This window comes from Portunus trituberculatus, chromosome 32 (assembly GCF_017591435.1).
Source record: "Portunus trituberculatus isolate SZX2019 chromosome 32, ASM1759143v1, whole genome shotgun sequence".
In the NCBI taxonomy this organism is placed as follows: domain Eukaryota; kingdom Metazoa; phylum Arthropoda; class Malacostraca; order Decapoda; family Portunidae; genus Portunus; species Portunus trituberculatus.
The window spans coordinates 11,685,201-11,700,512 of NC_059286.1; the positions used below are offsets into that span (position 1 = coordinate 11,685,201).

The 15,312-nt window shown below is 37.4% G+C and overlaps 1 long non-coding RNA gene across 1 annotated transcript; it reads right to left on the minus strand.

Annotated features, from left to right (window-relative positions):
• Positions 1–4,083: 4,083 nt before the first annotated feature.
• Positions 4,084–9,124, minus strand: LOC123511823. Its single transcript, XR_006676961.1, has 2 exons — positions 7,631–9,124; positions 4,084–5,493 (listed from the first exon to the last, which is right to left on the minus strand). It is a non-coding gene; the product is annotated as an uncharacterized LOC123511823 (long non-coding RNA).
• Positions 9,125–15,312: the final 6,188 nt, after the last annotated feature.

Below are 15,312 nucleotides of genomic sequence, written 5' to 3' on the forward strand. Positions count from 1 at the left end.
GTAATATCAACTATAACATTTTTAGCGCTTGAAACCCAAATAGTACAATTCAATCTTCTAAAAAATTAATAGACGAAAAGAAAAAAATATATATAAGAGCATAAAAAGACTAAGAACTTAAAAACCTTTACGATGCAATCCAATTCCTCTCATAAGCACAAGAAATCGATTCAATGCTTGACTCATGAACAAAGTCAAGATGTTTACCAGTGCTCCTTTAGTCATACCTCAACCCGCTTTCCTCGTCACATGAGCGTCTGCCGAGACCGAGATAACACCAAGGGCCATAAACAGGGACAATAAAATCTTAATATCACCCGTATGTTAACTCTGGGGCGGGGCTGTACTTCAATGAGTGTGGAATGTGGTGGGGGAGGAAGGAAGTGAGTGTGTGTGTGTGTGTGTGTGTGTGTACGTAAGTAACTGTGTGAGTAAGGATAGGAATGCATCTCTCTCTCTCTCTCTCTCTCTCTCTCTCTCTCTCTCTCTCTCTCTCTCTCTCTCTCTCTCTCTCTCTCTCTCTCTCTCTCTCTGCGTTTTTCCTAGTGCCAAGTAGTAGGAATCGTTGTTCTTCAGAGAGAGAGAGAGAGAGAATAATCGTCTGTGTGTGTGTGTGTGTGTGTGTGTGTAAGCGATGACATAATACCGTAAAGTGGCATAAAAGTCACGCACACACACATCAGAACTCTTATCCACAAACTGATAACGCCAGGAACTTACAATGAATGACCTTCTCTTCTCAACCTGTTAAACTTTTCCTCTCCTTCCCCGTTCAGCCTAAATAAGCGCCATATTCAGAAACGCCTTGTTCTCATGACGACTATTTCCAAAGCCTCTAGTTGAAGATACTCATGTTTTTAAGAGTATTTTTATGGTTCTGGTGATGGATTAGCAAGATTTCTCGTTGATCATAAGGAGAAGCTCTTGAAAACCTGGTTAGTTGTCTATGGGGACGTGAAAAATTGTGGTGAGAGAGCAAGGGGTTTATGAATATAGTCGTTATAATTGTGTGGTGAAGAGAAAAGCTAAGTTCGAGAGGCTTTGACAAGTTACGTTGAGTATTTAATCCCTTTAGTGCCATTACGTGTTTCCATATTCATTCTGCTTACTATTTGGTGATTTTATACAGCTTCAGATACTTATGTAAGGGATTAAAATAGTGAAGACTGTGGCCATTAGTCTTCTGACCTCCATAGACTCTTCCTAATGTCAATAAAATCGTCTAATCATACACATATCTCAAGGTGAAAATATGTCCCGGATTTGAAAGTGTTAAAAGTGGTGAACTAGGAAAGGAACAACGTCATGCCACTTGTGTATGTTTGTTCGTCTCATTTCCTTTAGTCATTTGTAGTGTGGTGAAGGAAGAGAAGAGCAAAGTTGGAGAGGCTTTGATGGGATACATTGAGTAGTAAATTAGAACGCAGTGCACTAGGAAGAGAAGAACGTAATGCCACTTGTGTATGCTTATTCCTCTCATTTTCTTGCTTATCCATTAGTTGTGTGGCGAGGGAGAGGAAGAGTTAAGTTGAAGAGGGTTTGATTAGTTAGATTGAGTAGTAAATTGGGAAGGTAGTGCACTAAAAAATGAAGAATGTAATGCCAGTTGTGTATGCTTATTCCTCTCATTCTCTTTTTCATCCATCAGTTGTGTGGTGAAGGAGAGGAAGAGTTAAGTTGGAGAGGGTTTGACTGGTTAGATTGAGTAGTAAATTGGGAAGGCACTAGGAAAAGAACAGAATGCTGATTGTGTGTGTGTGTTTATTCTTCTCATTTGCTTTTATATCCATTAGTTGTGTGGCGAGGGAGAGGAAGAGTTAGTTGGTAAAAAGAACATGTGGCGTGTTTGGTTATGAAAAAGCAACAACAAATAAAAGAACAAACTTAATACTACCCTCTACAGTAAGTCCTTTCGTTTTCATCATTTTTTTTTTTTCTGATGCGAAGAAAAAGAAAAGATCAATTGAATACCTAAAGTGTGTGTATGACTTGTATTACTTCACAAGGACGAACAGTGAATCTATTATGGCGCTACTAATCAGGAATAAACATTTTAATATTAACCCCTTTAGCACCAGGACATGTTTTCATACTTATTCTGCTTACTATTGGGTGATTTTAAACAGTTTCAGAAACTTATGTGGGGATTAGAATAGTAAAGACTCAAGCCATTAACCCCTTCACTACTGGGACGCATTTTTACCATGCGTGTTGGTGTGATTAAACGATTTTATTGACATTAGGAAGGCTCTATGGAGGTCAGAGGATTAATGGCCAGAGGCTTCACTGTTCTAATCCCCCACATAAGTTTCTGAAGCTGTATAAAATCACCAAATAGTAAGCAGAATGAATATGAAAACTTGTCATGGAACTGAAGGGATTAATATGACCTCTATAGACCCTTCCTAATGTAAATAGAATAATCTAATCGCACGCAAAACTCGAGGTAAAAATTGCGTCCCAATACTGAAGGGGAGAGGAACTGACTGGAGAACTCAACGAACTAATGAAAAAAAACAACACCCACCCCTTACCAAGCCAGTCATCTGTGAACTCAGTGGCTTGTTTTTATATAACCGTCTCGTAACGCCCTGTAGAATATGCGAGAAGCTGTTGTGTAACTTTTAAAGGAGCATTGATTTAAACCCACATCACGTACCAACTCCGCGGCATATAGCAGTTATAGTGATTTGTACAGACGCGTGAGAGAAAGTATATGGTAATGAAGTTTGTCACGTGAATTGTAATAGAAGAACGCTTATAAACCCCTTCAGTAGTGGGACGCATTTTTAACTTGAGTTTGCGTGTGATTAGACGATTTTATGTACATTAGGAAAGGTTTATGGAGGTCAGAAGATTAATGGCCGCAGTCTTTACAATTTTAATCCCAGACGTGAGTTTCTGAAGCAGTAAGAAATCACCATATAGTAACCAGAATAAGTGAGAATGTGTCATGGTACTGAAGAGGTTAAACTGTCATACGCAAACTATCCAGTGTCAAATATGTATCGAGAAAGGTTTATAATATACGAAGTACATCTGTTTGTCACATAAAAAAAGAGGAAATGAAAAATTGAACTAGTATACTTGGAAATCGATATAGAAAAAAGCATCAAAACGTGCAGGAAATACATTACAATAAACTACACGATTTATGTCATCGAAATACAATATTGTTACGTTACGTGAATAGAAAAAAATGACAAAAAGACCACCTTGCACACACACACAATCAGACATCAACAAAACAGCATCATAACATCAGTAGAATACATAATAGCAACCTAATATATCTTGTAACACTCAATATTCGATGCCACACACTTGTAACTTGGGAGGGAAACGTTTGAGGCAGCCAGCAAGTACATTATTAAGACTATCTGACCAACACACTATCAGAGCAGAAACTTGTGTCGAAATAGGAAAAGGTAAAATATGATAACCTTTTATTTATTTTTTTGTTTATTTATTTATTTATTTTTTTTTTTATATATATCTTGAGTGTAACGTAGCAGCTTAGAAAGAAAGAAAAGAAAGAAAACGTTATCCATAGCTGGTGGTGGTGGTGGTATGTCAGGACGGCGGGGTGAGGACGAAAAGCAGCACAAGGAGCAAGGTCAGATGGATGGAGGCCTTGGCTTGGCGACTGCGGGTCTTAGAAATGTGGCGGCGTCTTGTCTGTTAAAACATGCTGGTGTGGAAGTTATTAAGTTTTCAAGGGTGTCCTAATTATTCAAGAGGGAGATTTAGTAAGGTTCGTTCATCATGACCAGTAAATATGTCTACCTACCCTTCGGCCTTGTAAATGTTTCAATACCTTGTTCGCTATAACTTGTAGTGTAGACGTTCAAATTTAAAGTTTTCAGGTGTGTTGTAATGATAATAGTGAAGGTTCAAACAAGTTCATCTTTGATATTCACAAAAAGAAAAAAAACTAAGTTACTTTCTTAGAACAGGAAGGTAAGAAGTAATTAATAACATCCCGGGGTAATTAATCATTCTGAATACCCCGCCGGAACAATATCTATCTTAGACCTTATAAAAGTTTCGATTCTTAGATATAAATTGGTGTAAAAGTTCAGATTTACATGTTTCAGGGGTGTTTTAATGATACCAGTCAAAGTTTAACAATTCTTACACACGAACACTATGAGTTGTATCTGAGAATCTGAATATCATCTCCTAACCTTTGGAAATGTCTGATAAGAGCACTAAACATTTCAGAACAACCGGATACTAAAGAGATAAGCTCGTAGTGTAAATTACTAAGGTTTTCGAAAGTGTCTTGTGTCTTCATAGTTTTAGGAAAGTACTGTGACACATTTTAACCTTTTTGGGGTACGGTTAGACGATTATATTTACATTAGGGAGGATCTATTGAGGTTAGAAGATTAATAGCCAGTCTTCACTATTTCAACCCCCACATAAGTTTCTGAAGCTGTATAAAATCACCAAATAGTAACTAGAATTAATATGAAAACGTGTCCTGGTCCTGAAGAGATTAACAAGGCCTCTGTATCGTCACTAGGAAATATAGCTACAAGAATCTGGAAATCGTCTCTAAATAGGCTGATGAGACCACGAAGCGTTTCAGAATGGAGAAATGAAGCTGTGGACGTTTGGCTGGAATTCTCACGCTGCTGCACACTCCTTTAATGACAAATAACTTTTCAAACAATTATTTTTACACTAAACTCTCGTAAATATTTATACTCTTCTCCACAATCTTTCATTTTTTATTTAAAACTACTTTTCAATCACTTATTTTTGTACTAACTCTTGAATATTTCTATGTCTTACCCCAGAAAGACGAATCTAACTTTTTTTCCTTCCTCTGTTTCTGGTATACATTTTAATCTTTCATTTCTATCCCAAAACTTTTCAATCACTCATTCTCGTAATAACTTAAATATTTAAATAACCCAGCCAAAAAAAGATGAAAATTACTTTTTTATATATATCCTTTGCCTCTGCTACACAATATTTCATTTAAACACCGACAATTTTATTAAGATATTTATATTTTAGTACCCAGTTCGTCAAAATATATGTAGCTTCAAAGAAAAGACAAAAATAAACGAAATAAATTAAATTATCTGCCACACCCCAATTGTCACAACGCAGTTTATTCCCACACTGTTCTAAAGACTACAAGAACACCCATAGCAGTAAAAGAGAAAGAAACACTATAACTATAAGCACGTGATGGAGTGGGCGTGGTGGCATGGCGTGGCGTGGAGTGGGTGGGGTGATGGTGGCGCCGAGAGGGAGTTACCGCGGTCCAGTCTTCTAAAAAACACAAGCGTCGGGATGGCGTTGGTTAGAAGTTGCTGAGTCCATCACGTGAGGGCGTATGACCTTAGAGACACACGTGATGGCGCTGGTGGTGGTGGTGGTGGTGTTGTCTGGGAGGCTGTTGTGTGACGTGCATGGTTTGAATGTATCTCTTGTAATGGGTGGTGGTGGTGGTGGTGGTGACGTAAGCAGTGAACCCTGTCAGGGGAGATTGGCGTGTAGATTTTGAATAAGAGAAGCTAAAATCAAAGCAAACCACTTCATAAATAAGCAAAGTCAAGTCAATCCATCAGTTATCATTCTTATTTTATTGGCAGGCAAAGGTCATTAGCTCAACCTTTTGACTTGTGATCGGGTACAATGTTCAATGTAAAGTTTTAAATGCAAAAGATAACCAAGAATAGGAGAGAGAGAGAGAGAGAGAGAGAGAGAGAGAGAGAGAGAGAGAGAGAGAGAGAGAGAGAGAGAGAGAGAGAGAGAGAGAGAGACACAAACCATACCGTATAAATTTATCCTCAATATTAGCCAAGGTCTTACAAATATACCAGAGGACTTTTTTTTTTCTTATTTTTTCAGCCATTTTAGTTAACCTTGGCCAGAACCGTAAAAAAAAAAAAAAATCAACCCATCAACATTGGAAGACTTAAAGCTAAACAAACACGGCTAAGAAAAATATAACAAAATATGTGTAAACTCATAACATACTAATGAAAAAAAAATAGACTGAAAACACTTATAGTCTTCTGGGTAAGTGTCACTAGGCTCTATTTTAACCCTGCTTGTGGTGAGTGGTGGTGAGTGGTGACGTGTTGTGACCCTCAGGAAAGAGACACGACGAAGCAAGCAAACAAACAGGCACGGTCAGTCAGCCAAGTCAGTCGCCTTCCGTGTTCCTATCAGTCACGCTCTCACTTTTCCAGCTTGATTGATGACGCGAAGATTCATATCCTCGTGCGTCACCAGCCAACACTTTTATAGATTTGATACTATATAAAAGAAAGGAATAACTACACGGACTAAAACCTTAAGATTTGTGTATTAGAGAACGTTCTACTATTAAGGAACGTAAAGAAGTATGATATAAGGTGGTTTTCTCGATATCTGCTGTATCTCTTTACTGAACACCGTAGCATCTCGTCTCGTAACTAAACCGACTAAAATCTTAAGATCTGCGTATTAGGGAACGTTTTACTGTCAAAGAACGTAAATTAATATGATAGAAGTATGGTTTTCAATATCTGCGACATCTCAATTGGTAACAAGCTCTAGTGGCGGTTATTGGGTGTTTGGATTGTCTTATTGCACGTGATTTAAAGTACTGCAGCTGGTGTGGTAATATCAGAGAGAGAGAGAGAGGGGAAATGTACGTAGTGTCCTTGAAAATACTCCATATGTGAGCTCCGAGTGTTTAAGATTGCGATCCTTAGTAATTATGTTTTTAGCTCAGTTTTACTTTTTTTTTGACGGGTTTATCGATCATTCTGGGTTTGATGGGGTTAGTGTTCTAAACAATGGTCTTCATCTACCCTTTTTTATCACCCTTTTTCCCGTAAATGCTCGTAAAGATTCCATACACTGCTTTTGAGTGCTGTGAATCGTTGTATATCGCAGTGAAAGTGTTAGTATCCCCACTCAACATAAGGACAAGTGCGGAGCGAGACAAGAGGTAGGAAACAGATTAAGATTACTAATGAGACAGAATAGGTACTAGACCAGACATCTTAGGAATACTAACGCGACATCCTCTGCTTTCCACTCACTACACTCATGCCATAGAGGAGAGAGACAGAGAAAGTAACAGATAGAAATGAAATATATAAAGAAACACAATGAGGTAAACATTAGTCAAACAGCTTATAACCAAGACCAGACATTTAGGAATACGAACACGACATCCTCTGCTTTCCACGCACTACACTCATGCCATAGAAGAGAGAGAGAGAGAGAGAGAGAGAGAGAGAGAGAGAGAGAATTAACATACAGAGAGTTAGATGTTAGTCAAACCTATACTAATATACGTATTCAAGCTATTCAGAAAACGACATTGGTATTATTTTTAACTGACGGATGTTGGAGTTACAAAAGTTGATAGTCACTGGCATAAACTTGAACTGAAAATCACACAAACTTCTTAAATTTTAAACACAGTAAATATAATAGTGGAAATAGCAACAGAGAAACTAAAAAAAAAGAAGCACAAACATCTTATATCTCAAACACAAACGTAATATAATGGTAGAAAAAAAGTTAGTAATATCAGTAATGGAACTAAAACACACACAAACTTCTTAAATCTCAAACACGGATGTAGAAATAACAGATTGAATACCGTTACCTTGGGAACAGACAGTAGCTCGGACAGTGACTTGGAATTAAGAATGAAAGGAGATCAGCTTGACGTCTTTGATTCGTGGGTGACTCGGGGCGTGCTTGTTGTGTGGGCGTCAGGACAGAGGGCGCTGCGAGGCGTGAGGGAACAACGCGCCGCCTACTTGTACCCCGCCCCGTCTGTATCTCGTGTGTGTTGCCGTTATGTTGTGGTCTTCCTGTCTTGTTATCTATTTATTTATTCAATTATTTTTATTTATTTTGTTCATTTTGTTATTTTCTGTGATTGTTATTGTTTCATGAAATTTGCCCCGTTTGTGTGTTTGTACGTGTTATTGTGTTGAGATTCATTTACAGTTTGGTTTATTTACGTGATTATTATTTTAACTTTTTGAGGGGGTATTTATTTGGCACGTAAACTTTTTAGATATGTTTATCGTTATTATTATTATTATTATTATTATTATTATTATTATTATTATTATTATTATTTATCAAACTGCTTAATCTTACTTTGTTTTAAATTTTTCTTTTATTCCAATTTCTCCTAGTTTGCAACCCAGTCACGAATCATTTCAAACTACCTGCATTTCAATTGACTTACATACTAACTAGACCTTTTTATTCATTCGTTTTGTTGCCCTCATGAAAAAAAAAAAGAAAAGAAAAAAACTAAATCTACACCACAACGTTCTTACAATGGTGATACTTTTTTATTAACCCCGCGTTGTGAATCCATGGTGACGCAACACACGAAGCTTCTAACTACAGCGTGAGAGGTGTGTTGTCATGGTACTTGAGTCCACATTCCACGCCTTACCTTGTGACCCACACTCTCCACACCAGCGCCCTTCATTATTCCCGTCATGATCTGAGCCAGCGCGGATGTTGTGTAGCAGGAAATGATGTGCTATCTGTTCATTTCATAGTAAGGATCCCCCGGAAGTTATAATCATGTTGTGCCATTCAAATCAAGTCAGTTCTGGTTACTACGAGTATTTTGGAGATTTTATACAGCTTCAGAAACATATGTGGGGATTAAAATAGTAAAGACTCTGGCTATTAATCTTTTGACCTCCACAGACCCTTCTTAATGCAAATAAAATCATCTAATTATACCCGAAACTCACGGTAAAAATGCGTCTGGGTATTGAATGGGTTAAACGCAAGGCTAACTCATGACAAACAAAACAAGGGTGAACGAACCCAAACTAAGCCCAACCGAAACGAAACTAAATGGAATCTAATCCAATCTAACCCAACCCAACCCGAAATGCAAACGAAACGAAACCAAACTGACCTAAACTGAACTGAATTAAACTAACATAACCAAACCAAACCAAACCAAACCTAACCTAACCGCAAACCAAACCAATTCCAAAGTAACCCACCCAGACAACCTCACTCATCTCACCCTTCACTCCTCTCATAACCAAACCTTAACCGGACATACGAACTAGGTAACTTTTGGATGATCTCGCAACCTGTCTGCCGTAGTGGAAGTGAGGCAAGACTGACGGGGGATGGAGGGAAGGGGTGAGGAATTCCAAAGCAAGGAGGGGGTCGGTCTTTCCAAGAACACACCAGCGCTGCCTGTACCTTGATACGTACCCGCACCTTACTACATAAGTCTCAATGGAAGGCAGGCGTGGTGTCTCAAAAAAATGCACGAGGTTTAAAGAGCGTAAGGGAAGCTGCTAACACCCGTATTCAGAAACGCCCTGTTCTCTCACCACAGAGACGACTAGAAGGGTTCTCAAGACATTTTCTCCTTTCAGTAGACTAGAAATTTTGCCACTCTATCAACAAAACTAAATAAATACCCTTAACCCCTTGAGTACCATGACGCGTTATCATATTCATTCTGGTGATTTTATACAGCTTCAGAAACTTATGTGGGAGGATTAAAATAGTGAAGACTAACCATTAATTTTCTGACTTGTATAGACCCTTCCTAATGTCAATAAAATGGTCTTACCGTACACAAATCTCAAGGTAAAAGCGTGTCCCTGTATTGAAGGGGATAAAAACACGAGTATTTTCAACTAGAGCCTTTAGAAAGCAGTGATAATGAGGGAACGCACCGTTGAGATCATGAAGTGTTTGTCTGTCTATAAAAAACAAACATACTTATCTTTAATTTTGTATGTAAGAAGGAGAAATCTGCCCAAGGGGAACAAAATAGACCCAGTTAGATGCCAGTCTCCGAGCTGATCCGAGAGAGTTAGCGTATTGAGACCTCCCTCTTCGCTGAGTTCATATCACAGGAAGATGTACGCAAGCAGGGAGTTCCAGAGTGTACCAACGAAAGAGATGAATGGTTGATAGTACTGGTTAATTGTATGGACTAAAAACACAGAGTACGGTTTTAATAAGAAGTCACACAGTACTGTAAATGATAAAAGAAGTTCGATACTGTTTTAATAAGACATTACGCAGTACTCTAATGATTGTAAAAGTTTGATACGGTTTTAGTAAGTTACGTTATCCTGTAAACGCTTCAAAACACACGATACATACATATTCAGAAACGCTTTGCTCTCTCACGACTTTTTTCAAGGTCATAGAGATGATTAGCGGGGTTTTCAAGAGTGTTTCTCCAGTTAATAATATAGAAATCTTGTCAATCCGTCTCTAGAATCATAAAAAACACCTTAAGAAATTCGTGTAGATTTAAATAAAGCCTTGTGAAATAGTGGACTTGAAGCGCAAATGTGTTGAGAATACGAACAAAAATCTTAACCAGTACTTTAGGATTGAGGATATGGTAATGGGAATTTAGTGGGGTTTTCAAGAGTGTTTCCAGTTAATAATGTAGAAATCTTGTCAATCTGCCTCTAGAACCATAAAAACACCTTAAGAAACTCGTGTAAATTTAAATAAAGCTTTGTGAAATAGTGGACATGAAGCGCAAAAGTGTTTGAGAATACGAGTCAAGATCTTACCCAGCACTAGGGATTGAGGATACGGTAATGGGAACACTGGGAGGCTGAAAGTTAGTGGTGAGAGAAGAGAAGAGAAGAGAAGGGAACGCTGGCTGTAGTAAAGTAAACGCTGTGAAACTTTTGGATATGCGTTCTTTCTAATCAAAACACCTTCTTTCGTCCTGTGTGTGTGTGTGTGTGTGTGTGTGTGTGTGTGTGTGTGTGTGTGTGTGTGTGTGTGTGTGTGTGTGTGTGTGTTTGTCATACCTGCCTTAAATACCAACACCTGCGTCAAATGTATATACAGGTGTTCTGAGGTTCTCTCTCTCTCTCTCTCTCTCTCTCTCTCTCTCTCTCTCTCTCTCTCTCTCTCTCTCTCTCTCTCTCTCTCTCTCTCTCTCTCTCTCTCTCTCTCTCTCTCTCTCTCCACCAGTAAATAATGTTCCTGATCGTTGCCATCGTTGTGTGTGTGTGTGTGTGTGTGTGTGTGTGTGTGTGTGTGTGTGTGTGTGTAAGTACAGCCGTGTGCCATATGCGTCATATAGTCATCCCAACTTCGTGCTATAACGTACACACACACACACACACACACACACACACACACACACACACACACACACACACACACACACACACACACACACACATGTAAGTGATTAAAAAGTGCTCATATTGAGTCGCTCACGTACAGACATACATAAGTAAGGCCACGTTATGGAACTTTAGACCCTAAGCGCTGAGTCGATAAGTGTCAATATTTAAGTATTTGTGTTCGTTCCAACTCTACCTGTTGCTGTTTTTTTTACTTCACTCGTGTGTGTGTGTATGTGTGTGTGTGTGTGTGTGTGTGTGTGTGTGTGTGTGTGTGTGTGTGTGTGTGTGTGTCGACGCACATACGAATACATTTATTTTATTTTACTCTTGTTTAGTTTTTGTACATACAGTCATAGTCACGCACACTCACGAACGCACTCACGCACGCACAGTATTGACTCAAGTACAATATCCTATCTCAAGTCCAGTCGTCACGTGTACTCGTTAATCGTGTTAGTCACAAAACACACACACACACACACACACACACACACACACACACACACACACACACACACACACACACACACACACACACACGTACGTTTCTCCTATTTCATGACCTGACAAGCGAAACATTTCCTACATTCCCAGTATTTCATTCCTTATATTATTTTTTTTGTCTATTTTTTATCATTTATTTCTTTTCTTTTCTATTCATAAACACATTGTACGTATTTTTTTTTTTTTTATAAACACTTTTTTTTATTTATCTCAACAATATTAGTTTTACTCTTAAGTTTCTGCAAGTCACAGTTTTTTATCATTATCTTTTATGTTTACCCTGTCGACGTGGCTATTTTATTTATTTATTTATTTATTTATTCATTTTAATTTTTTTTTTCATTTGATGTTTCAATTATTTTTTTTTATCAATTATTTATTTATATATCAACGTAATATATTCTTTTTCATTCTGTCCATTCATTTATATTTATCTGCATTTCTTTATCATAATATTTCACTTATTTTATACCAGAGATTATTATTATTATTATTATTATTATTATTTTTTTTTTTTTTTTTTTTTTTTTTTTTACATTCGGTTCAATCACTTTTATTTCTCTCCATTTCCTTATCATAATAGTTAATTAATTTTATACCCCAAATTATTATTATTATTATTATTATTATTATTATTATTATTATTATTTCATGTTTGTATATCTACGTAATATTGTTTTCATTTGGTTCAGTCACTAATACTTCTCTGCATTCCCGTATCACAACATTTCCCTCGTTTTATACCCAAGATTTCTCCTTAAACTGTATAAATTCCACAATTCTGCAATCGATCCCTTTTGTAGCCGAGCCGCTGAATCTGAAGCTATTCCGTCTATCCTCTTCTGTCTTTTTTTCGTCTCTTTTTCTCCAGGTCAGTGAAAAAAACAGCTGCGCATCGACCCAGCTTGATTCTCTTAACGGATCAGAGTATTTGGGGGCGAAGAGAACACGAAAGCTCCTTGTGTTTCCTTTATTATTTCGTGTTTTTCTCTCGGGTTTACTTTGTTTTTTTATTCAGATTGTTTGTTTATTGTTATGATCGTTTCTTGCTTTTTTTTTTCATTGTTTTTATTTTTATTTATTTATTTGGTTAGTTTTATTTATTTATTTATTTTTTTTTTTTTTCACTGGACTGACAATACGAGTTTAATATTTGCTTCATTCCTCCTCCTCCTCCTCCTCCTCCTCCTCCTCCTCCTCCTCCTCCTCCTCCTCCTCCTCCTCCTCCTCCTCCTCCTCCTCTTCGTCTCTCCTCCTCCTCCTCCTCCTCCTCCTCCTCCTCCTCCTCCTCCTCCTCCTCCTCCTCCTCCTCCTCCTCCTCCTCCTCCTGCAAACTGCGTCTCAGCTCCTGCCTGTACGCTCCCTCAGGTGAAGCAGGTGAATTAATTAACCTTTCACAGGAGCTTCTTTCACTACCTCACACCTACGCTCTTGATTTTTCTCTCTTCCTTTTTTTTTTTTTTTCATTCCTGGATTTGTTTACACTGGCGTCACTCTTTTTATTTTGTTTTGTTTTATATTTGTGAAACTTTCTAATTTTGTGGTGTCTGGTATTTAGGTCCTTATTGTGAATATTGTGGTAAGGGCTGGTGGTGGTCGGTCTGCCATGGTAATCTGTGTTCGTTTGTGGTGTTTTATATTGACGTTAGTTTCGGTATTGTAAACATTTCGGTAACCTTTTTTATACTTTTTTCTTCTTTCTTTCTTTTTTTATTCTCTCTTTCTTTAAGGAGTGGCATCTTATTTGTCCTTTTTTTTATTCTTCCCATACGTGTTTTTTTTATTATTTATTTTTACTTATTTACTTTTTCATTTAATTACTATTTTTTTTTCTTCTTGTGTAATGAATTTATCTGCACGAATTGAACAAAGCCACTTGAATGACATCGTTAAATTACACTTACTGATCATATCCACTGATTTTCTCTCGCTCTTTGAATTATGGCGAAAATAATTGTGATGGCAGATTCGTCGTGATGCGGTTAAATAATTGGACTTCTTCTATCTGCACCCAACACAAAGGAACAAATGTGACTTATATACGAAATTTTGTTATTCAGGTTTGTTCTACACTTCGTATTTTACTCTGTCGCTTGATTTACTTTCACTTACTGTTGAATGGCTGCAAAAAACACTTCAATGATACAAAAAACACTTCAAAGATTACAGTAACACTTCGTAATGAAACACACACACACACACACACACACACACACACACACACACACACACACACACACACACACACACACACACACACACACACACACACACACACTATCTTTTTAAGCATATTTACAACACTTACAACAATTTATATAACTCAACTTCCTTTACTGTTCAATAACTACAAAAAAAAACACATTAATTATTACAGTTACACACATTCTGATCTGTTTTCGCTACAAATAACAATTACACCCCACACAATTAATTATATGTACCTACTCTTATGGTAATTACATTTTTATATATAATTTAACCCAGTGATTTTATTTATCAATGCATTGGTTAACTATGTCCTAAGTATCATGAGTAATTACAATGTTGAGTAATTACGAGTCTATTGGAGATTTTAAAGAGCCCTGGGTGTGCTCATATTGAGTATTCGCCAGGCAGGTCTATATGTGGAGAGGTGGAGAGGTGGGGTGACTCATGACTCGCCTCTCTCTCCTCTTCCTGGCCTGATGCTGTGTGGTATTGCTGGAGGTCACTGCTTTGTTGTTCCTAAGACTGGATTGGGTTACGTTAGCTCTCTGGTTAGGTGATTTAATCCATTGTAACTATTTTCTTGTTTGTATTTTGTCGTGAGTGAGGTTAGCTTTCTTTGGTTACATAATACATTGTACTGTAACTAATCTTATTTTATCTTGTTTGTATTTTGTTGAGTTAGGTTAGCTTTCTTTGGTTACCTGATTCATTCTACTGTAACTGTTCTTTTCATTTTGCCTTTAGGTAGGTTAGGTCTCTCTGGTCACGTGATTGAACTGCTGTAACTTTTATCTTGTTTTTTATTCTGTGTTTGGTCAGGTTAGTTTTCTCTGGTCATGTGGTTTAATTCATTGTAACTTGTTTTTATTTTGTCAGGTTAGGTTAGGTCTCTCTGCTCACGTGATTCATTCTATTGTAACTGCTCTTTTTATTTTGTCTTTGGTTAGGTAAGTTCGTTTAGATTGTGTTGTTTAATCTATTGTAACTGTTTCCTTATTTTTATTTTGTCTTGGGTCAGGTTAGCATTCTCGGTTTACGTGATTTGACTATTGTAACTATCGTTTTTTTTTTTTATTTTGTCTTTGGTCAGGTTATGTGGTGTGATCTATTATAACGTAAACTAGTTGGACCTTATATTTTAGCATTATCTATCGTACTTTTCCCCTTACATCGTCCCTCCACTAACCTAACCTAACTTAACCTTCCTTTATATTACCTAACCATAACCTAACCTAACCTAAGCTTTACCTTGCCCCACCTAACCTAATTCCTTTATATTACCTTCCTGACCTAACCTGACCTTTATCTTGTCTCACCTAACCAATTTAATCTTCCTTTTATATTACCTTACCATACATAACCTAACCCAACCCAACCCAACCCAACCCAACCCAACCCAACCCAGCCGTAGGAATAACAAATGTGACTCCTCTTTCGCAGTCCACCTTCTCTATTC